We start from the raw sequence: 23,085 nt of genomic DNA, 5'->3' as shown, positions 1-23,085 counted from the left end.
AAAGGCAGAAGTTCATAGCTAAATGCCTTAGTCTCAAGACTGAGTTTAACATTGGAAACTTTACAGACTTACTGTTGATGGTTTCCATTAGCACCTCAGGGGTGCTAACAAAGCTTTAAAAAGACAAGAGTTCTAACTTGGAACAAAGTTTTGATGTATTTCTATCAGCTTCTTGGAAATGAGGACCTAAACAAGTTGTTACTGAGTGGCAAAGAAGTTTTGTTTGTTTTTGTCTATTTTTGTTTTTCCCTTTCTTTTTTAAATCATCAGGAATGAAGTGTATTCTGTCTCTTTTGCCTTCGGGGCATCTTTTCTCCCATGTCTACGCTATCTACATGTCTACAATATCTACACTTTAATTTTTCTTTGAAGAACTGCCTTTCCTCATTCTTGGTCCACATGGCTGCAGTGGGCATCAGGAGGGGAGAAGTGACCTGGCCTGGTCAATAAGCCTATTTCAATTCCTTGGCCAGAGGATGTGGTTCAGGTGTGTTGCCCAGTAGAAGCCACTGGAGCCCTGAAATTCTGCTGGTGCTGCTGGGAAAGAGGTGTGTCCTCTTCTCTGGATGTTTTAACTTTGCATGATGTAAGCCTAGGGTAGCCAGGGACCAGGCGGGGGAAAGATCTGCTGGAAAGTGAGGCCAACAGGAAAGAGGCAGAGCTGGGGACTGGAGAGAGTCCCAGTGACATTATATGGGTGCTTCAAAAGAGATAATTTTAATTTCATTGAGCCAATAAATTCCCTTTGATTGTTAAATAACTTTTCCATCAGCATATTTATGAGTTTGTTTATCCAGGAAATATTTTCTAAGTACCTAACATATATTCAAGGCACTGTTTAAAATGTTGGCAATATAGCACTGAACAAAACAAAGCCTCGCCCTCATAAAGCTTATATGGGTGAACAGATAACAAATAAATACATCAATGAACATTTGATGTCATGCCAAGAATTGTGACCTGTAAAGAAAAAGAAGGCAGGGTCATGGGAGAGCAAATATTGGGGAATAGTTTAGAAAGCAGAGCTAGGGAAGGCCTCTTTGACCAGAGACCTAAATAAGTGAGGGATAAAAAAAAAAACCCTCTAAGTATTTATAGAAGGTTATTTTAAGCAGAGGGACAAAAAGTTCAAATTAAGAATCCAACATGCTTTGTATATTTGAGGGAGACACAAGGAAGCCAATGTGGCATGGCTGCCACAAGGAATGACAATTATTCTTTCAGTGACCCTCTGACCCACCATTTGTTTAACTTTCACCAAATGTAGATAGAACGTATGCAAAGACATGACAACACTGAGCCACGATTAAATAAACAGATTGTAAAACTTTCTTTGACTTAGGCTTATGACTAAATCTTCAAGAAGTGCCCATCATCTGGGGTTGCCTGCAAGGCTGGAGAGTCTAATGAGGCCACTCAGACACTCCTGGTTGAGTATTTAACCACTGCAAGATTTTGCTCCTTGCTTATCTTACCGCTGCCAATTTTATAACAACTCTGAGTTTTCAGCCAATTGTTTTATTCATCATTTTGTTTTCTAGCCTTTCTCAGTTACCTATAAAGTGTAGAGAGGGTAATAGACTCAGAGTCTTGCTTGGAATTTTGTGAGAGAAAACAGCATGTAGGGATGAGGTGCTTGGTAAAAATTAGTGGGTACTGAGAGAAGTGAAGAAGATACAATCAATAATTCTTTGGCAAGAGGATAACATACCCAATGTTTTCATATTATCTTCTCTCCTTTCTCCCTAAAAGGCAAAGTATTAAATTTTGATTTAATGCAGCCACCACAAATCACTGCAGAACACCAAGCCGTACGTAGGACAGTCCTCCCTCTGGTCCTCCCTCTGTTAACAATACCACCTACAAGTCATTCTCAGCATTTTAATAGGTAGTCGCATCCTGCTTATATAATGGAGAGAGCTATATTTCTTGTGTTTGTTTTGTGAACTGAACTAAAGTGTAAAGAGGAATTGATTGAAATTCAATGGCTCTCTCAAAAATGGCAGAGTCAAACTGTCAGAGTCAAAGATTGAAATCTAAATGCCCTGTGTTACTCTAAACACGTGAATTTTCATTCTAACTGTTAGATATTTTAAACTCATTTCAGGTCTTAATTTATCAGTAAAAGTGTTTCCCAATATGAATAGCTTGTTCCTCAGTCAAATAAGTTGGGAAGATGCTGACTTAAAACAAAATTGAACGGACCATACTCAATGCTAAAAGACTGGAAACTCTCTCTCTAGGGTCAGGAACAAGACAAGAATGCCCGCTTTCACTACTACTATTCAACCTTGTACTGGAAGTTCCAACCAGAGCTATTAGAAAGGTAAAAGAAATAAAAGCCATTCAAATTAAAAAGGAAGTGGTAATGATATTTCTATTCACAGGTGATATAATTCTATATGTAGAAAATTCCAAAAAAGGATGAGTTCATGTTCTTTACAGGGGCATGGATGAAGCTGGAAAACTATCATTCTCAGTAAACTAACACAGGAACAGAAAACCAAACACCGCATGTTCTCACTCATAAGTGGGAGTTGAACAATGAGAACACATGGACATAGGGAGGGAAACATCACATACCAGGGCCTGCCGGGGCGTGGGGGGTTAGGGGAGGGATAACATTAGGAGAAATACCTAATGTAGATGATGGGTTGATGGGTGCAGCAAACCACCATGGCACGTGTATAGCTATGTAACAAACCTGCACATTCTACACATGTATCCTAGAACTTAAAGTATAATAAAAAATAAGAAGAAGAAAGAAAAACCAATGAACTAGAGGAAAAAAATTTTTCAAAAAGAGAATTCCATAGAATTTGTAAGGAAGCTACTAGAGCTAGTAAACAAATTCAGCAAAGTTTCAGGGTACAAGATCAACACAAATATTAAGTTTGCTGCAATATACCAGCAATAAGCAATCCAAAAAGGAAATAAAGAAAAGCAATGCAGCCAGGCGCAGTGGCTCACATCTGTAATCTCAGCACTTTGGGAGGCTGAGATAGGCAGATCACCTGAGGTCAGGAGTTCGAGACTAGCCTGGCCAACATGGTGAAACTCCATCTCTACTAAAAAATAAAAAATAAATTAGCCAGGAGAGGTGGCAGGTGCCTGTAATCCCAGTTATTCAGGAGGCTGAGGCAGGAGAATCGCTTGAACTCTGGAGGCGGAGGTTGCAGTGAGCCTAGATTATGCCACAGCACTCCAGCCTGGGTGACAGAGTGAGATTCCATCTCAAAAGAAAAAGAAGAAGAAAAAGAAAAGAAAAGAAAAGAAAAGCTGTGTATAATAGTCACTAAAATACTTAAGAACAAATCTAAACAAGGTTTATGTTTATTACTAAATACTTAGTATTTAGTAATTAAATACTTAGGAGTACTTAGGAATAAATCTTAACTAATTAGAAATTAAATACTTATGATAAATCTAAAGAAAGAAGTAAAAGACTCATATACTTAAAACTACAACATTGCTGAAAGTAATGTAAAAAGACAGCCTACTGAATGGGAGAAAATATTTATAAGTTATATACTTAATAAGTGATGGATACTCAAAATTTATATTTTAAAAACTACAACTCAACAACAAAAAGTCAAACAACTAGATTAAAAAGTAGATGAAGGACATGAATAGACATTTCACCAAGTATGATATACAAATGTCCAATATACCCATGAAAAGATGCTTAACATTATTAATCATTAGAAAAATGCAAGTCAAAATGACCGTGGATAGCACATCACACCTACTAGGATGGCTATAATTTTTAAAAAGGGAAAATGGCAGGTGTTGGCAAGGACGTGGAGAAATTGGAAGCCTCATAAGTGCTGGTGAGAATCCAAAATGGTACATTTTATGTAGAAAACAATGTGGCAATTTCTTAAACAGTTCAAATAGAACTACCATATGACCCACCAATTTCACTCCTAGGTGTATATCCAAAAGAATTAAAAGCAGGGACTCAAACACATTTGTGCACTGATGTTCATAGCATTATTCACAATGGGCAAAATGTGGAAACAATTCAAATGCCCACCAACACATAAAGGGAATATGCGCATGATAGTATATTATTCTGCCATAAACATGAATGAAATTTTGATATATGCTACAACATGGATGGTCCTTGAAAACATGCATAGTACAAGAAGCCAGACACAGGATAAATATTGTAAAATTCTACTTATATGATGTACCTAGAACAGACAAATTCAAAGAGACAGAAAATAGAGTAGAGGTTACCAGGGGCTGGGAGGCAGAAGGAAAGGGAGTAGTGGACATAGAGTTTTCATTACAGATGATGAAAACATTTTGGGTATGGATACTGGTGATGGCCACACAATGTTGTGAGTGTATTTAGTGCTACTAAATCACATACTTACAACTGGTTAACATGATAATTATGTTATATATATATTTTCCACAATAAAACATTTCAAGGAATTTCTTTTCTCAGAGGCTTTTTTATGAATTGCCAAAAGGGGGAAATATATGATACAACATAATTTTTGCAGAAAATTTTATGTGAATGTCGTGATATATAGTCTGTGAAATGTTGGTCATCTACAACAAATCTATAGAACAGTGTGTTAACTTGAGGCTTTAACTGCATGAAAAATGTTCAACCTCCCCCACAATAGAAATAATGCAAATTAAAATTATAATGAGATACCATTTCTTAAGCTACCATTGACAAATGTCAAAATTAAAATAACACAGTATGTTGTTAAGCTGTGGGAAAATAGGCATGTTCATATAATCTTTGGAATATAAATTGGTATAAGTTCTACAAAGGAAAATAGGCAATGTATATCAAAATACAAATGAACATTCCCTTTGATTAAGCAATTTTATTCTAAGACTTTTATATATATTTGTATATGTGTGCAACTGAATAGATAATGCACATAGAATTATGTACATACGAAGTTACCATTATTTATATAATTTATAATGTACATATAAGTTACTGCTTTATGCTTTGCAATAGTAAACATTGGAAACAACCTAAGTATCCATAACTAGGTCCTGCATAAAGAAATTTTAGTATAGCTATACAATGGTATACTATGTAGCTGAAAAAAAAAAGAAAAGGAAAAAGGCATTCCATTTGTGACAGGGATTAATTTATAGCAGACCAAACCTCCCACTAATAACAACTAAAATAATTAGATTAAAAAGAAATTTGAAGGCAACAGAGGATTACCAAGGTAGCCAGAACTTGAAGGGCCAAGATCCTTAGGAGACGGGAAACTGAGATGACTCAAAATTGTACAGGCAAAGAAGCTGAGAAAAGGAGAAAAACAGGCTGCTAAGAGACAGAGAAACAGAGGACAGCTTTTAGCAATCTCAAGATCTAGTGAGAAAAAAAGGTGGAGTTCAGGGCCACTAAGATATCCAGGAGTTGAGGAGCTAAGAGAAAGGAAGCAGATGTGAGACTGAAAATATGCAGCTTTTCCCCTTGAAGCATTTGCTGATTCCTGATTTCGACAGCATAGAAGAAACAAGAGAAGCTTGTCCTTCAAGAGAAGCTTAGAACAAGAGAAGCTTAGAAGAGAGTGGGAGCCAAGAAGTTCAAAGCTTTTGGCAGTTTCACAATGCTAGGAAGATATTTTTCAATGAAGTTAAGGGCCTCTCAAGAAAGACGGACAGCGATAAACACCCCAAGTTTTCATTTGGGATCCCTTAGGATCACAACCTAGGAATTAGAGAAAACACAAATAGACCAAGCATTACAAAGTCTGAAACACAACCTTAAAACTGTTTAATCCCTTATTGGAATAGGGTAATTTTCCCTATTCTGACTGTCACAAGCTAAACTCATAGAGAAAGATGTCAATATTTCATACACAATGTCTGCCATACAATTATTATTTTCTTCCAAAAGAGAAAGAATAGAACAGAAAATAAACAATAGGAATAAATCTAAAAGTGATCCAGACAACTGAGTTTTCATAAACGGGCTTTAAAATGACTATTAAAAACATGTTTAATAAAATAGAAGACATGATGGTAAAATAAAGCTAAACAATTAGAACAATCAAGTTGAAAATCTAGAATGTAAAAATAAACATTTAATCTAGGAACTCAATAGGTGGATTAAATATTAAATTTGACACAACTGTACAGAGGATTCATGTTTTGGAAGGTGGGTCAGTAGAAAATATCTACATTGAAGAACTAAAGGGAAATTTTTGGAAAATTACAGAAGAGATCATATACACCTACGCGAGTTTTCTTTATTCTGGAATATTGGGTCTTTACGACTTGGATACCTTGGTACTCGCTAATGATTCAAGTGGCTATACTTTCGGTTTGTTTGAATTTTATCCGGCTTTTCTAATTGTTGTTATCAGGAGCCTGTAGGAAATCAAGAAATAGAAAAAACAGAGAAAGAGGACTATTGAAAAAATGAAACAAATGGAAAAATAGTAATATAAAAGCTTTAAGTTAAAAAATCAGTAATTACATATATTAAAAATAAACTAAAAATTCCAATTGAAAGAAAAAGATTTTAAGACTAAATAAGGATGAAACCCAACTATATGTTGCATAATGAAGACACATTTCAAATACAAAGGCATAGAAAGTTTGAAAATATGGAAAAAGATGGCATACAAATATTAACCAAAATAATAAAATATTTTAAAGCTGGCATATCTAAATTCATATAAGATTAGTAGAATGTAATGCAAAAACATATTACCAAAGATAAGAAATATTTCATAATGATAAAAGTGTTACTTCATCAAGAATATGTAAAAAGAATAAGATAAGCTTAAATATATACAGCAAAAATCAATAGAACTAATAAGATAGAGAAACCCACAGTTTTAGATTTTAGATTGAGATCCTTAACATATCTCTCTCAGTAACTGATAGAGAAGCAGACAAAAGATGAGTAAAAATTAGAAATTTTGAACAAAGTGGTATAAAAATTTGAAACCAATAACTATATACAAAAGCAGAAAGTATGTATGATTCTCAACTTGTGTTTGGAACACTTACCAAAATGACCATATGCTGTACTATAATCAAGCCGAGTATGTTCTCTGATCACAATGGAATCAAGCCAGAAATTAGTTACAAAGAACCCATAAAATCTCCAAATGTATGGAAATTAAGAATTACTCTTTGACATAATACAGGATTAAGGAAGAATCTCAATGGAAATGTTTAAAAATGTTAGACTGAAATAATAAAAATATAACATGTCAGATCTTGGGGGATACATGTAGGGTCACAATTCAAAAGAAATCTATAGCCTTAAATGCTGTTTTAAGAAATAAGAAAAACTGAAAATAAGTAAGTGAAATATTAGTCTCAAAAAAGTATAGAATAAGAGCAAATTAAACCAAAAGAAGAAAGGAAACATGTTAAATAAGAACAGATACTAATGAAATAAAAAAATAGAGTTAATCAGCAAGGTCAAAACTTGGTTCTTTGAAAAATCTAATACAATTGATAAGCCCCTAGTAACATTGAGTTTTTTAAAAAGAGAGAGAAAAGGCACAAATTACCAATACTAGAAATAAAAAGGAATCACATTACAGATTCAACAGACTTCAATAAATAAATAGGATATTATGAATAACTTTCTGTCAATAAATTTGAATATTTAAGTGAAGTGACAAACTGCTAGAAAAACAAAATTTACTAAAATTAACACAAGAAATAGAAAATCTGAAAAGATCTGTATTGATTATAGAAACTGAATCTATAAAAAATAATTCTGATATGAAATCTCAGATCAAGAAAGACATTTTGGTAAATTCTGCTAAATATTTAAGGAAGAAATAACACCAATATATTAAAAACAATTCGAGAAAACAGCAAAAAGAAAAGTGCTTCGTAACCCATTTTATAAGACAAGCATGATGTTAATATCAAATCCTGGTAAGATATTGTTAGAAAGAAAAAAAAAATCTGACATTCTTTACAAATATAAATTTAGTAATTCTAATAAAATACTAGCAATTGAATTCAGCAACCAAGAGAACTTTATTCCAGAAAAGTTGGTTTAACATTCAAAAAGTAATTAATTTACTTTTATAGGATAAAATAGAAAATCATAGGTTAAACTCAATAAATTAAAACATCTTAGAAATCTGTAAATAGAAGAAAGCTCTGTTGCTATAAGAAGACTACGGAAAACCTATGGCTAAGATTATACACAACAATGAAACAGGAAAAGCTTTCCCCTGGAGATCAGAAACAAGGTAAGATGCCTGCCATCATCATTTATTTCTCTTCAGCATTGTTCTGGGAGTTTTAGCGAGTACAATGAAGCAAGAAAAAGAACTACTGGAAAAGGAGAAATGAAAAATGATAGAATAAAAATTATGTTATCACAGATACCATATTGTGTATATGTAGTCAATTATGTAAATGAAAGAAATCCATAAGAATATGGAGACATATTATTAGAACTAATGAGTGAACTCAGCTAGGTCACTGGTTACAAGAGTCACATCAAAAATCAATCATTCGTATATACATAACATATAGTCTAATGAAAACTACATAACTTTCTTAAGAAATATTTTTTAAAACCTTAATAAATGAAAGAATAAAACACATTTATGATTCTAGAGATTCAATTTTGTTACCTGGACAGTTCTTCCCAAAATCGTCAATAAATTAAATACAATCCTAGCTAATAACCCAGCAGGGCTTTCACCTGTGTGAGGTAAGTTCATATGAAATGGAACAGCCAAGAATAACAAAGATAATTTTAAGTATGAGAATGAAATTAGAGTACTTATACTTCTGGATATCATAACTTACTATATATAAAGCCACAGTAATTCAAATAGTATGATATTTGGTGCAAGCATTGATAGATAAATGGAACTGAACAGAGAATCCAGGAACATACTCTACCTGATAGAAACATTCACGTTATGACAAAGGCAAGACAGCAATGCACTATCAAAAGGATGGTCTTTTCAATAAATGGCTCTGAGTGAATTTGATATTCATACAGATTGAAAAAACATGATATTCCTACGTCACCCCACAAACAAAACTTAATTCAAGGAGGATTGTTGATATAAATGTGAAAGGTAAAACAATAAAACTGCTAGAAAATAACATATGAAAATATCTTTATGACTTTGGGGTAGACAAAGATTTCTTAAGTGGATCCAAGAAACATTAACCATTATGAACGAGGTTGATAAAACGGACTAGTTAAAATACTACAACTTCTGTTATTTAAAAAACACCATTAAGAGAGTGAAAAAGCAGACTGCAAGAAGGCATTTGCAATACATGTAGCTGACAAAGGACTTATATCAAATATCTATAAATAAGTTTTACAAATAAATTTTTAAAAAACAGAGATAACTGAACGGAAAAATAGACAAAAGTCTTTAATAAACAGTACAAAAGTGGATATCCAAATGGCCAATAAACATGTAAAAAGAAACTATATTATTATTCGTCACGGAAATACAAATTAAAAAATGAGATATAAGTACACACTCTTTAGAATGACTCAAAAACACTGATAGTAAGTGATAACAAGTTTAGGCAAGAATGTATAACAAATGGAGCGCTCATAAACTGCTAGAGAAAGAGGAAATTGTTACAACTACATTAGAAAACTATTTGGCACTATTTGCTAAAGTTTAATGTATACAGATGAAATGACAGCAACATGTATGGAACTTGTGGTCATTATGTTAAATGAAATCAGCCAAGTACAGAAAGACAAATATCACAGGCTCTCACTCACGTGGGAGCTAAAAAGGTAGATATTTTGAAGCTAGGGAGTAGATTGGCAGTTGTACCAGAGGCTGGGAAAGGTGGATGGGGGATGAAGAAGTTGATTATTGGGTACAAATATACAGTTTGATAGAAGAAATAAGACCTAGCATTTGATAGATTAGTAGGGTGACTATAGTTTACAATAATCTGTTATATATTTCAAAGTATCTAGAAAAGAATAATTTGAACGTTTCTAGCATAAAGACAAATATTTAAGATGATGGCTATCCCGGCCAGGTGCGGTGGCTCACGCCTGTAATCCCAGCACTTTGGGAGGCCGAGGTGGGCGGATCACGAAGTCAGGAGATCGAGACCATCCTGGCTAACATGGTGAAACCCCGTCTCTACTAAAAAAATATAAAAAATTAGCCAGACTTGGTGGCGGGCACCTGTAATCCCAGCTACTCGGGAGGCTGAGGCAGGAGAATGGCGTGAACCCGGGAGGCGGAGCTTGCAGTGAGCCCAGATGACGCCACTGCACTCCAGTCTGGGCGACAGAGAGAGACTCCATTTCAAAAAAAAAAAAGAAAAAAAGATGATGGCTATCCCAATTACATGGATTTTATCATTACAAATTATATAAATGTCTTAAATATCACATGTACCCCAATAACATGTACATCGATTATATACAATATAAAATAAAAAAAAAATTTAAGTCCTTCAGGTGATTCTGATGCACACTAGTGTTCGAAAATCACTGATCTGAGCTCTTCTTCTAACATACCTGCAAGAGCTAGTTGTAATAATTGTAATACACTATTTGTAGTCCTTGAGCCATTATGATGTTTCACAGCTCCATATCCCAACCACTTGTATCTCCAATTGGAGTGTCCTTCACGTACATCTTTCTCCATATGACTAATTCCTGTGTATAATTTAAGATACAGGTAAACATTACCTCTCCTAGTGAGGTCTGACTTTAATCTTACTCCTAACTCCCTCTGCATACTTTTGTGATAACATATACATCATATTTACTTAGCAACCTCCCCTGTTCTGGAGGACTGGATCTATATCTCATTTGACTTTATTCCCAAAACTTAGTAGGTGTTCAATAAACTTTTTTTTTTTTTTTTTTTTTTTGAGACGGAGTCTCGCTCTGTCACCAGGCTGGAGTACAGTGGCTGGATCTCGGCTCACTGCAAGCTCTGCCTTCCAGGTTCAAGCAATTCTTCTGCCTCAGCCTCCCAAGTAGCAGGGACTACAGATGCGTGCCACAACAGCTAATTTTTGTATTTTTAGTAGACACGGGATTTCACCATTTTGGCCAGGATGGTCTCGATCTCCTGACCTCGTGATCCACCCACCTCAGCCTCCCAAAGTCCGGGGATTACAGCCGCAAGCCACTGTGCCCGGCCTCGATAAACACTTTTTTAAAAGAATAAATTAATGCTAACAGAACAATAGACAATGTTGAATGAAGAAATCAGACCCAAACGAGTAGGCATAATGTATAATTGGATTTATATAAAATTCAAAAACAGGCAAAACCAATAAATGGTGATTGTGGTTGATTGCAAAAATGACTGCAATCCTCTGAAAACTCCTGCATTAAAAGGCAGAGTCTCACTCCTGGAAACTAAACTAGCCTTGTGACTTGCTTTGACAAACAGAATGTGTCAGAGCAACTTATCAGTTCTGAGTCGAGACCTCACGAAGCCTTGCAGCTTCTACTCTTGCTGTTGTTGAAATCCTGCCACTATGTGAATAAGCCTGGGTCGACTTGCTGGAGGGATTACACTCCAGCCAAAAGTCAGCCAGTCCCAAGCATCCAGCAGCCACCTGCGGATGCATGAGTGAGCCGCTGCTGAGATGAGCTGAGTCTGCTCCAGCCCCACAGAACTGCCCAGCTGAACTGAAATCAAATTGCCAACCCACAAAAATGTAAATGACTGTTGATTTAAGCCCCTGAGTTTTGGAGTGGTTGGTTATGCAGCAAATCTAACTGATAGGGTGGTGGAAGGAGTAGTAGTGATTGCGAGACCTGTTAACATGGGCTTTCAGGGTATTTATAATAAATCTGTTTCCTGATTCAAGTGCTGATGAAACATATGCATTCACATTGTTAAGATTCATTGAGCTGCATAATTATGATATTTATGTTTTTCCTATATATACATTTATTCCAATTCAAAAAGTAAAAATAAAATAAAATCTTTATGACTGAGATGAGATAATCTCATAGATATATTTTTAAGGGAAAAAATGAGAGCTCAAAAGGGGGCATATGGTATCTACCATTTGTGTAAAAAAAAGATGAAATGTGTGGGTGCGTCCATATGTTTATGTGTGTGTGTGTGTGTTTAATGTATTTCTGTACTTACTTGTATATGCATTGTCTGTATCTTTAAACATACAGTATAAGAAACTAGCAATACTGCCTCCAAGAGGGAAATGGTAACCTGGGGATGGAATGGTAATAGAAAGACAATTTTCACTGCTGACCATTTTATGCTTTTTGAAGTTTGAACCACATGAATTTATTACCTATATTTTAAATTTTAATAATAAAATTATAACTTTAAAAGAGGATTCTCTTAGATACTCCGTTGTAAAAGATCACATAAAAATTTGGAGAAAGCAAATATCAAGAGAATTGCTAGAGAAATATTTTACTACATGAGGTCAAGTGGTAGGATTTGGGATGGGAAATAAAATATTCTATCACTTCCACAATTGTAATCTGTCACCCAAATCTGCAATCAAGAAAAGCCATTCATGGAATTTTAATTGTTTTATACAAGAATTCTATTGGTTTGCCATCAATCAGCGGAATGAAAATGCAAAAATTTTGAGTTCAGAGAATTGATGAGTATTGGAAAAGACAGTAAAGAAGAGACAAATTTGAGACTCCAAATTAGAAGTCGAGTACTGAACATTCAAAAAGGTCTTTTAATTGGTACTTATGCATAAGATCATAATCTTATGAATCATGATTCATAAATCATAGCATAATTGAAATCCTTACAGACTAGTGGAAAAGTTACCATTTTTTAAATATAATTAAGAAAATGCTGTCTTTCCCAAGGGGGGAAAAATTTACTTCCATGTAATTCTGGAAGGAAAATTTTGTTTGCTGACAGACCAAGAGATACCTCTTTTGTTGCCTTGAGCTCACGTTCCCTTTTATTATTTTTTCTTAAAAAAAAGTAAAGAAATAAGCTATCACTTCTGCTGCTTCATTAATAGTGGGCTACAGCCCTTGTTAGGACCTCTACTTCCTTGATACCTGAACTGTTTCCAAGGGCAGAGACTTCTGATACTACAATCTCCAACTTTTTTCTGCCTTTTGGATCCTTGATTCTTTCCTTACAAAGAATGAAATGTCAAGAACAAGACTCCTTTAATTTCACACCTTAGAGCTCTTGTTTCCTGATAGTGAAGCATGCCTCTTTCCTAGATATTTGACACTAGGAATACTTCAGGTGAGTCTCTGGCTGTAATTCTGCAGATTAGCCTGGTACCCATTCTCTAATGGGTGACCAAACCTCATTTGAATGTGGTTATTCAAATAGAATAACCTCAAAGTGCAATGCAAAATCATAATAAAAATTATATGATTTATATGATTAAATTATATGATTTATATGATTAAATTATATAATAAAATTCATATAATAAAAATTAAATATACATCCTTCTTTTTCTTTCTTTCTTTTTTCTTTTTTTTTTTTTTGAGACAGAGTTTCGCTTTTGTTGCCCAGGCTGGAGTGCAATGGCACGATCTCGGCTCACCGCAACCTCCGCCTCCCAGGTTCAAGCGATTCTCCTGCCTCAGCCTCCCGAGTAGCTGAGATTACAGGCACATGCCACCACGCCCAGCTAATTTTGTATTTTTAGTAGAGACGGGGTTTCTCCATGTTGGTCAGGCTTGTCTTGAACTCCTGACCTCAGGTGATCTGCCTGCCTAGGCCTCTCAAAGTGCTGGGATTACAGGTGTGAGCCACCACGCCCGGCTACGTGCTTATTTCTTGAAGAGTTTTATGGCTTAATGTTTTAAGTTAATCATTATAAGAAATTAGAATAGATCTAAAATAAAGTTTTAAAACGAGGAAGCCGGGTTATTTAAATGTAAATTAAACTGTTTGTGACTTGTACTAGACAGGGTAATGTTAGGCTATGTTGTGGCAACAAGCAAGCCCCCAAAATTTCATTGACTTATCACATATCACAATAAACCATTTATTTTCCATTCACATAAAGTTCTCCATGGATCAGCAGCTGGCCTGTGTCTTTCAAACTATGGCTTAGGGACCCAAGCTCTTACCATATCAAAGCTACATCACCAGAAACATGTGGTCTCCAGAGTCACCATGGGAGGGGAAAAAGGGATGAGGAGAAAAGGGATGGAGAAAGCATATTGGCCCTTCATTCCCTTGGCCTAGAAGTGACATAGTTCACTGCAGCTTGAAGTTGATTGGCCAGGGATAGTCACACAGCCCCACATCTAACTTCAAGGAAAGTTGGGATCCATAGTGGGAACATGGATATTTAGGAAGCACTAACTGACTATCTCTGCCACATGGCTTTAGCCTGGTGGTTTGGGAAGGCAAGCCATGAATACATTGACTCATTTTATCCTCACAGTCACCCCTCAAGGCAGGAACTATTAATATTCCAATTTTGCTGATATGGGAAGTGGGGCATACTGAGTTTTAAGTAAGTTTTTCTAAGTCACACAGCCATTAAGTGAAAGAGCTAGGATTCAAATCCAGTGTGGCTTCAGAGTCAGCACATTTAACTCCTACGCTTTATTGCTTACCACATAGAAGGCAAAGTACAGGGCTAAAAAATTATCAACACAGTGGCCAGTCACCTTCTTTAATGGGTTAGTTAAAAACTTGGTAAATATGGGATTCTTTCAATCATAGAAAATCTTCTGTGCATATATTTTATTTGAAATATTTAGCTAAATTGGCAGGAAAAAAAGTCAAATAATTGAACCTTGCTCTTTGCTTCAGCTATATAATCTTGGCCTTGAGGTTCCCTGAAAAGTTTTGAAGTTGGAATCCATGGTGCATTTTCTCACCCTCATCCTCTTTATACAGGTTGCTGCTGTATGGAACATATGCAATGCACTGAATTAAAAGGGTAATTGCTCTGGCTTAATGAGTAGGGAAAGAAATTCACATTTTAAAAATTTTGAATATTATTTATTTTTGTCTAGGTGTCTGTGAAAAATTGACCAAAATCACAAAGGGATAATATCAATGAATAGCAAGCGAGCAAGCGGCCTCACCTTCCATTCCAGGGGTTACATTCTGTAGGTCCAAAGCCAGATGAGCATACTTTTTTTTTTTTTTTGGTCCCCAAATAAAGTTGACTAGTGCTTTCAGAGTAAAAAAAAAAAGTGGGGGGGAGGGAGGGGGAGGTTCAACTTTTAGTTCCATCCAAGAACACTGGGATCCATAAGAACAAATCTAAACTTATTTCGCATGATCAGCTACACACATTAAAGGAAAACGGACTTCTACAATAAATACCTTGTGAGTCAGTGCTCACTGTGAGATTCTCTGGAACTGTAAAAATTTGTGGTTTTTCCACCTAAACTGGTTTTTAAGCTTCAGGGGAAAAAAATTAAAGACAGGACTATCATTTACTTATTCATTACTATATTTTAAATGAAATTAATTTTGGTGTACCCAGCCTAGTGAATTAACAACAAAAAATATTGTTATGTCTAGAACAGGTGTTTCTATAATTGTGACATGTTAGTTGGAATTTTTGCAATGCACACTAGTTCTGAAATTCGTGCCTCTTTCTGAAAGATACAGAAAAAAGAAGTCGACTCTGCTGGAGTCAGCGATCTATAACATTCCTCAATCAAAGTTTCTCAAGGGCCTAACATATTTGCAAAGGCTGTGCTGAGAATCAGGGACAAGAACTGTCTGTATATTCTCATTTCTGTTTTGCTCAGTGTCCTAGAAACAGAGATAGCATTCTTTCTGTAATAAACCCTCTTCATAGCTCTTCTTTCCTGCCCTTATATCTTGTCCAACCATCCCTCAAGACATAGCTAAAGATTTCTCCTCTGCAAAGCCATCCTTGATTCTCTAAGAAACATTTTTTTTCTAGGCTACCACTACAGTATTTTGCACATGCTCCCTTATAGCAATATTCTTAATGTATCACAGTGGTCTCTTTGGTAGACTGTAGGTAAGTTCACAGAAGCAGGAATCATGACTTTATCTGTTTAAGCCCAAGACTTCTTAAACATTTGGTTCTGACACATTTAGGTGCTTAGCAAATATGGTTTAATAAATGAATACATCCAATTTCTAGGTGGAAATAAGAAAATACATTACATTTAGATGTGGAGAAAAGAGACCTTCTATATTGGTGGTGGAAACGTAAATTGGTTTTTGGAGCACATAAAACGATTCCCCAAAACATGGCACTCTGGCATGCTGAGTGCTTTCAAAATTGAAAGCCTCAGAAATAAGCCTCAGAACCAAAGTCTCTCTGATCCTCTTTCTCAAAGCACCAGGAAGGACTCTCCCTGGAATTTCTTTATCTAAGAAAGCTTTTTTCCAAAAGAAACGCAATTGTCTTAAGACCATCTCCCTTGGATTCTCATCGAATAACCAGAAAAAAATCAACCACAGGAGAGACTGGAAGTTGTCACCACGCCCAAACAGACTTTTCATCTATTTTCCTGAGAGCAGCTCCAGAGACTGCCTGGGAGGCCTTATCTGCATAATAAGACAGCCTTTGTTCACAATGAAGTAACGTCCCTCACCTTCCCAACACCTCCCCCAGACTTCAAAGAAATGTGTCATTTACTTCTGCATTTCTATCTCCCTGCTTCTCTATATAGAAGGGTATATAAGCATCTGTGCTCCATTGAGTTATTGGGTAATCATTCTCCTGCAATTCCCCTGGGCAATGCACATTAAAATATATTTGTGTGCCTTTTTCTCCTGTTGATCTGCTTTGTCAGTTCATTTTCAGCAAACCTGCAGAGGGTGAAGGGGGAAGCCTTCTCTCTTCACTCCTACATGGTTCATCCATTAAGAAAAGCCATATAGAGGTTCCTGAAAATATTATTACCATTAAAAGTAATGTCAAAAACCACAATTACTCTTGCACCAACCTAATAAAAATGGAACTATCATATGATCCAGCAATCCCACTTCTGGGTATATATTCAAATGAAATAAAAATCACTCCTTCAAAGAGATACTTGCACTCCCATGTCCATAGCAGCATTATTCACAATAGCAAAGATAGGAAAACAATCTAAGTGTCCATCAATGAATAAATGAATTTAAATATATATATATATTTCTAATACATATTAAGATATATTCATATATCTTAAGTTTATATAAGTGGAATAATATATCTTAATATATATTTTAAAGATATATAGATTATAATATCTTAGGATACATATAATATATATGTATGTGTATGTGTGTGTATATATATGTGTGTGTGTATATATATATTTTTGAGACAAGGTCTCGCTCTGTCTCCCAGGCTGGAGTGCAGTGGCACAACCATGGTTCACTGGAACCTTAACCTCCCAGTCTCAAGCAATCCTCCCGCCTCAGCCCCCTGAGATGCTGGGACCACAAGTGTGTGCCACCATGCCCAGCTAATTTTTTTTTTTTTTTTGTAGAAACGGGATCTCACCATGTTTCCAGGGCTTATTTTGAACTCCTGGGCTCAAGTGATCTGCCCACCTTGGGCCCCCAAAGTTCTGGAATTACAAGCGTGAGCAACCACACCCAGCAATAAAATATATTTATATACAATAGGGTATTATTCAGCCTTTAAAAAGAAGGAAATCCTGCCATTTGCAAGGTCATGGATGAACCTGGAGGATATTATGCTAAGCCAGGCACAGAAAGACAAATACTACCTGATCTCAAATGTCAATCTTAAATAATGAGATTCAGAAAATATGGTTGAGTATAGCATTTACTCCATTTCAAAGCTTGGGAATGACCACGCAGAAAATACAGACTTCAAAGAATGGGTCAGCATTCCTAAGTGAGGAAGTAAAGGTTTCACTTAAACAGACAACATCTTCTATTCACGATAAGTATGTATGTTACAATAATCTGTACAGCTTGCTACATTCCAAAGAATATTGCTTTAGCATTCCATAAGACTCCCATAAGGAGGAGTAATGGTCTCTAGGGGGTTTCTCTCTGGTGCCATTTGGCCTTTCCTAATCATTTATAGGACAGGAATGAGGAAGAGATTTAATCTATAAATGGAGAAGCAGAAGTTGCAGCAACCTATCATGTGACTCAGGCCACATATCCACATTCCTCTTGATACTGGTGGGCTGGAGGAGGTCCCCAAGTGCTGATGGGACCTCAACTCAGCAGGTGTCCAAGCTCTTGACACCATCCAGAAAAAGCATTCAAGGATGAGTCAGAAAATAGTGATAGTACGAAGAGTTATTGCAAAGGGAAAAGTATACACTCAGGAAAGGGGAGCATAGGCAGACTTACTCAAGAGTCTTGTGATGGAGTCTGGGGTTTCCACCTTTGTGGGTTTCTTTAATCAAGGAGTGGAATATTTATGAAGATTCCTAGAAAAAGGTGGAGATTTCTGGAAACTGTGGTGCCACTCGTTTTTATAACAAATACGAGAGTTCCCAGAACTGTCACAGTGCTGGTGGGTGTGTGATTGAGTATGTTAATGAGCATATAATGAGATCCTAGGAGAAACTCAGGCTAAATCCAGTGCCATGTTGGGTCCAGTCGGTTTTAGCCAGCTCGGCCCACACCGTGGTTTTCAGGGTCTTATCAGCCCCTAGTTTCTGTAGCTATTTCAACAGTTTCCTTTTGCTAGTCGTGTGAAACTGCTGCCTGGAATTTTCTGTTCTCCAGCAACCATCCTGTATTATTCCTGTCTCACTCTCGAGGCTCAAAATAATGTAAAGTTCCAACAGCTTTAAATCTGAATTATTATAAGTATGAATTATTTAATTTCACATGTGTAGAATCTAAAAAAACTCAAACTCATAGAAACTGAGTAAAAAAGGTGACTTTCTGAAGTTGAGAGGTAGGGGAAATGGAGAGATGTTGGTCAAAGGGTACAAACTTTCAGTTATAAGATGAATAAATTCTAGAGACCTAATATACAGCATAGGGATGATAGTTAATAATATATCACATATTTGAAATTTGCTAAGAGAGTAGATCTTATTCTCAACACACACAGAGTAACTATATGAGGTGATGAATACGTTAATTAGCTTGATTGTGGTCATCAATTCACAATGTATATGTATGTCAAAACATCACCTTAAACATATACAATTGTCATTTATACCTCAATGAAGCTGGAAAACAAAGAAAATACATTGCATTTGGAAAACAGAATGAATTCCCTACAGTAATAACCAAACTGTGATTTCCTTACTTTTTGAGAATTCAAACCTATTTAAAACATAATCTATGATAAAATAATTTCTATTATACAAGCCACACAGTATTTGAATGCAAGCAGTTCGATCTTCCAGTGTAGTGCAGCAGTTTCCACTACTACCCAGATTTCACATGCAGTGTTAGAAGCTGGTAGGATTAAGTTCAAGTTTGAGCTGACAAAAAAGCTGGAAGCATGCTGGCTCGTCACGAAATTAGCATAACACTTCCCAGTTAGAGTCTAAAAGGGTAGGAAGAAGCTTTCTCCCTTGGCTCATCCTCACCACTCATTAGTGAATGGTACAGAGGACAAAGAGGTAAGACAGGGATCAAGAATCAAGGCTCACCTGCAGGAGAGGTCTGTCTGCCTCAGAAAAAAAGTTGTTCTCCAGACCTGTACCAAGTGGTAGTCTGGGCTTGCCATGGTGCCTGCAGACTAGCACAGGGTCCCAGCTGTGGCCCATTATTGGGAAGCTGCAAACTTATCTTTGCAAGAAGACCAGGAGAAACCTGAAGCTTTCATCAGCTGCTGGCCTCTAAGTTTTAACAATGCCTCCCAGAGCCCATCTGATCCTCCCTGCAGCCTCTACTCAATCACCAGGAAAAAGGATGCCCGTAAAAGAGCCACAATTAAATATCAGAATTCCGCACACCCCTCTTTCCTTATTATCACCACATTTCTAGACTCACTGTGCTGCTTTCACTGGCAACCCAGAGATCTCGCTGTTCTTGCATTGACACACAGGATTACATAAGGGCACACTAGTCACCAAATTCATTCACGTAGAGAAAGGGCAGCCTAAATCTTACAAAGTACTTGAGCCTTGGAGCAGCAGTCAATGGCCCTGTGTTGTCAGAGATGATCTGACACTTCCCACATGCCCAGAAATAGGACAATGTCAGTGGCTCTTCTTTCTCCATTCCCGCTCTTAACTCCTGTCCTACCCTTGACAATCACTCTAGTGGATTTATTATTTAGCCTCCGAATTTACATTCAGTGTGTCTATTTAGTTGTCATGTGCCATGAAAAACAGGGAGTTGTTTTGTGTGTGTTTTTAGATTGTATTCATGGTGTTATGCCATTAAGCATTTTTCTATTTTTCATGCTACCTCATATTTTGAAATCTATCCATGTTTCCCTATGTAAACCTGTTCCATTATTGTCGATGGAATATACCACATTTTTACACATTCCCCTCATGATCTTCAACTCTTACTTTCCACAAATCATCCTGCTATGAATGTAACCTTTGGCAACCTGAACTCATGATGTTGGCTTGGTGCCTAGCTTTGAAATCAGCCTTAGCATAGAATCATATTCAGAGGAGCATTATCTTGACACACTGGAGTAATTGAAAAACTATTTAAATAGCTTTAAATATATTCCCTTCTTTATTTCTCCTCTAAACCTTCACTCAAATCCTGCCTTTAGAAATGGCCTTTTGCACTGGGGTGCTCTTTCTTTGTGGGGTCATTCTCTACTCCCTCTGTTGCCTCTCTGTTCCTAATAGAACAGTCTCCATTCATATCCATGCTAACACCATCATAACCAAGAATCAGGTAGATAGAGGAACAGAAGAGGGATAGGCTGACATTTCTCCCTAGCAGCTTTCCCCTCCAACCTCAAGATTCTCAGTTAGCTTTCTCTGTCATAAATGACATTCCTGACCAGAGAATTTTGCTATTTACTTTTACCGTGCTCTCTTTTGGCCATTCTTAAACATCTTGAAAAAGTTGTTTTAAGAATGACATGACCATTGGTAATATGCATTAATTTATTCCTGGTGATTTTAAGTGAATTGGATGCATGCCCACTTGACATATCCCATAAGATAATGCAGCCTCTTCACCAGAAGCCTAGAGCTCTCCAATCAACACTTACCTCTCTAATATCTGCGCCCTGCCTCCTGTGGCACTGCCATGCCTCCTGACTCTCCTCTGAAAATAGAGCACAACAATTGCTACTTTCCAACATACACTATAATGTATGTATTTATCAAGTTTAATTCAGTCTGCCAGCCCTTTGCTTCTGAAAAGCAAGCATTTGTCTGCTTCTTTTGGGTTCTCTGGTGTATCCCAAACACCAGGAACAGTGTCTGCCTAGCATTAGGTACAAATATTTGCACCCAGCATACAGGAATGAATGAATATGAATGAGTGGGCAAGTGAGCAATCTGCACAGGTGCTTCCTGGCCTTTCTATGGGTCTTACCCTGGGGCACTTGGACAAAATCCACATAAAGTTCTTCTCTAGGAACATCAGCCTCTACCTCTCTCAATCCTCCTCCAGGTGGCAGTTTAAGCAATCGCCTCAGCTCCTGCAACTGATGGGTCTCTTTTCTGCCAAAGCCATTCCTCGCTGTAGGGAAGTCCTCCCGAGCGGAGTTTGTTTGCAAGCCACCTGCCTTCCGTGGGGCTATGTCTGATGCATGAGAAATATACCCCCCTGAATGCCTTTGGTGGAGGTGCAGCGTGCTTTCAGTGCAGCCTCTCCTGGCTCTGCTGCTGGGCAGGTGGCTCTAGCCAGTTTTTTGACCTAACTCTTCCGGGCAGGTAACACGCCGGCTCCCTCTGTCACCAGGCTGCAAGTGCCAAGTCCCTTTGGGCCTTTCTCAGGAGGCCTTAGTGGAAGGAAGCATATCCTCCTCTCTCCCACGGAAGAGGCAGTGGGAATGATACCGAACTCTAACAAATATCTCCAAAAGTATATCACCTGGCCTCCTCAGCCTCCCCTCTTTTATATCTTCAAGGTGTCACCAAAAATCTTCAGACATCTCCTTTTGCACATCTTATACATTTGCAACACGTTTATACTAAAAAATTATTTATGGTCTGTCTGAAATTCAAATTTAACTGGGCATGCTCTATTTTCTCTGGCAACATTACGTACAGCTGGCATAGTCCTCATGTTGAAATAAGGTCTCCTTGCCCCCTATTGTTTTTTTACTTTGGTTTGTGGGCCTCGGAAGAAGAAAGTCCCATTTAAATATTGTAATGACGCCAAATAAATCCATCACAGGACAATATACGAAACCAGATAGCACTTAACCCATATTATTTATCTCATCTGTATTATTCTTTGCTCCCTACTCTCACTGTATATCCATACAACCAGACTGTTCTCTTCATTTTTGTATTTTCATCTAGTAGAAAAGATTCATCAAGGTGTAATTTGTCCAAAGTTCAAACCTTTAGGAAAAGCCATATTGGAACTTTTTAGATGATGAAGGCAGGCATTGCTAATGCTGGACTTCGGAATCTCTCAGGCAATTTTTTTTCGCGAAGAATTTCTTGCCCAGATATTCAGAGCAGACTGAAGCCCTTTTTCCTTTGTGAAGTGCCCTGGCCTGGTCTGTAGGTATTCCTTGAAGAACTTTCTGTGCAGTGATCACTACTCCACAGCAAGGAATGAAACTGTGGCTTGTTAAATAAATGGGTCAGCTTCAAGTGATTGCTGGCCACTTCAATGCCTCATTAAAAAAACCTCTGAAGAGACACAAAGATGAAAACACCTGTGAAAACTAGCACAACAAGCTTGTTGTCAAAATCTAGGAGAATCTGGCTTTAATGCCCCAGTACCAGACTCATAAGCGCCATGCTGCAATGAGGGACCCATTGTGCTTTGTTTCTAAAGGAAAAAACAAAACACAAATTACACCTGAAAGAAGAGAGAAGAACTCTTTGTTTCACCTCCACTATATGTGATATTTAGCTGAAAAACACATGAACTGTACCAAACAGAAAACTAGCCAGCTAGTCCTTCACTAAGCCATGTTTTTTAGGACAACCAGATGGTAATTTCTCATTTCACTCACCCCCACCTCAACCCTATCTACATCCAGAGACTGCAACTCTTCAGAAAACACCTGAGCAAGACTTAGGCTGTGGGCTACCAGCATAGTAGTCTCCATAAATAAAGCACTATG

Source organism: Gorilla gorilla, chromosome 6, assembly GCF_029281585.2.
Source record: "Gorilla gorilla gorilla isolate KB3781 chromosome 6, NHGRI_mGorGor1-v2.1_pri, whole genome shotgun sequence".
NCBI lineage: Eukaryota > Metazoa > Chordata > Mammalia > Primates > Hominidae > Gorilla > Gorilla gorilla.
The sequence above is the reverse complement of the archived record's forward strand: the minus strand, read 5'-3'. Positions refer to the sequence as shown.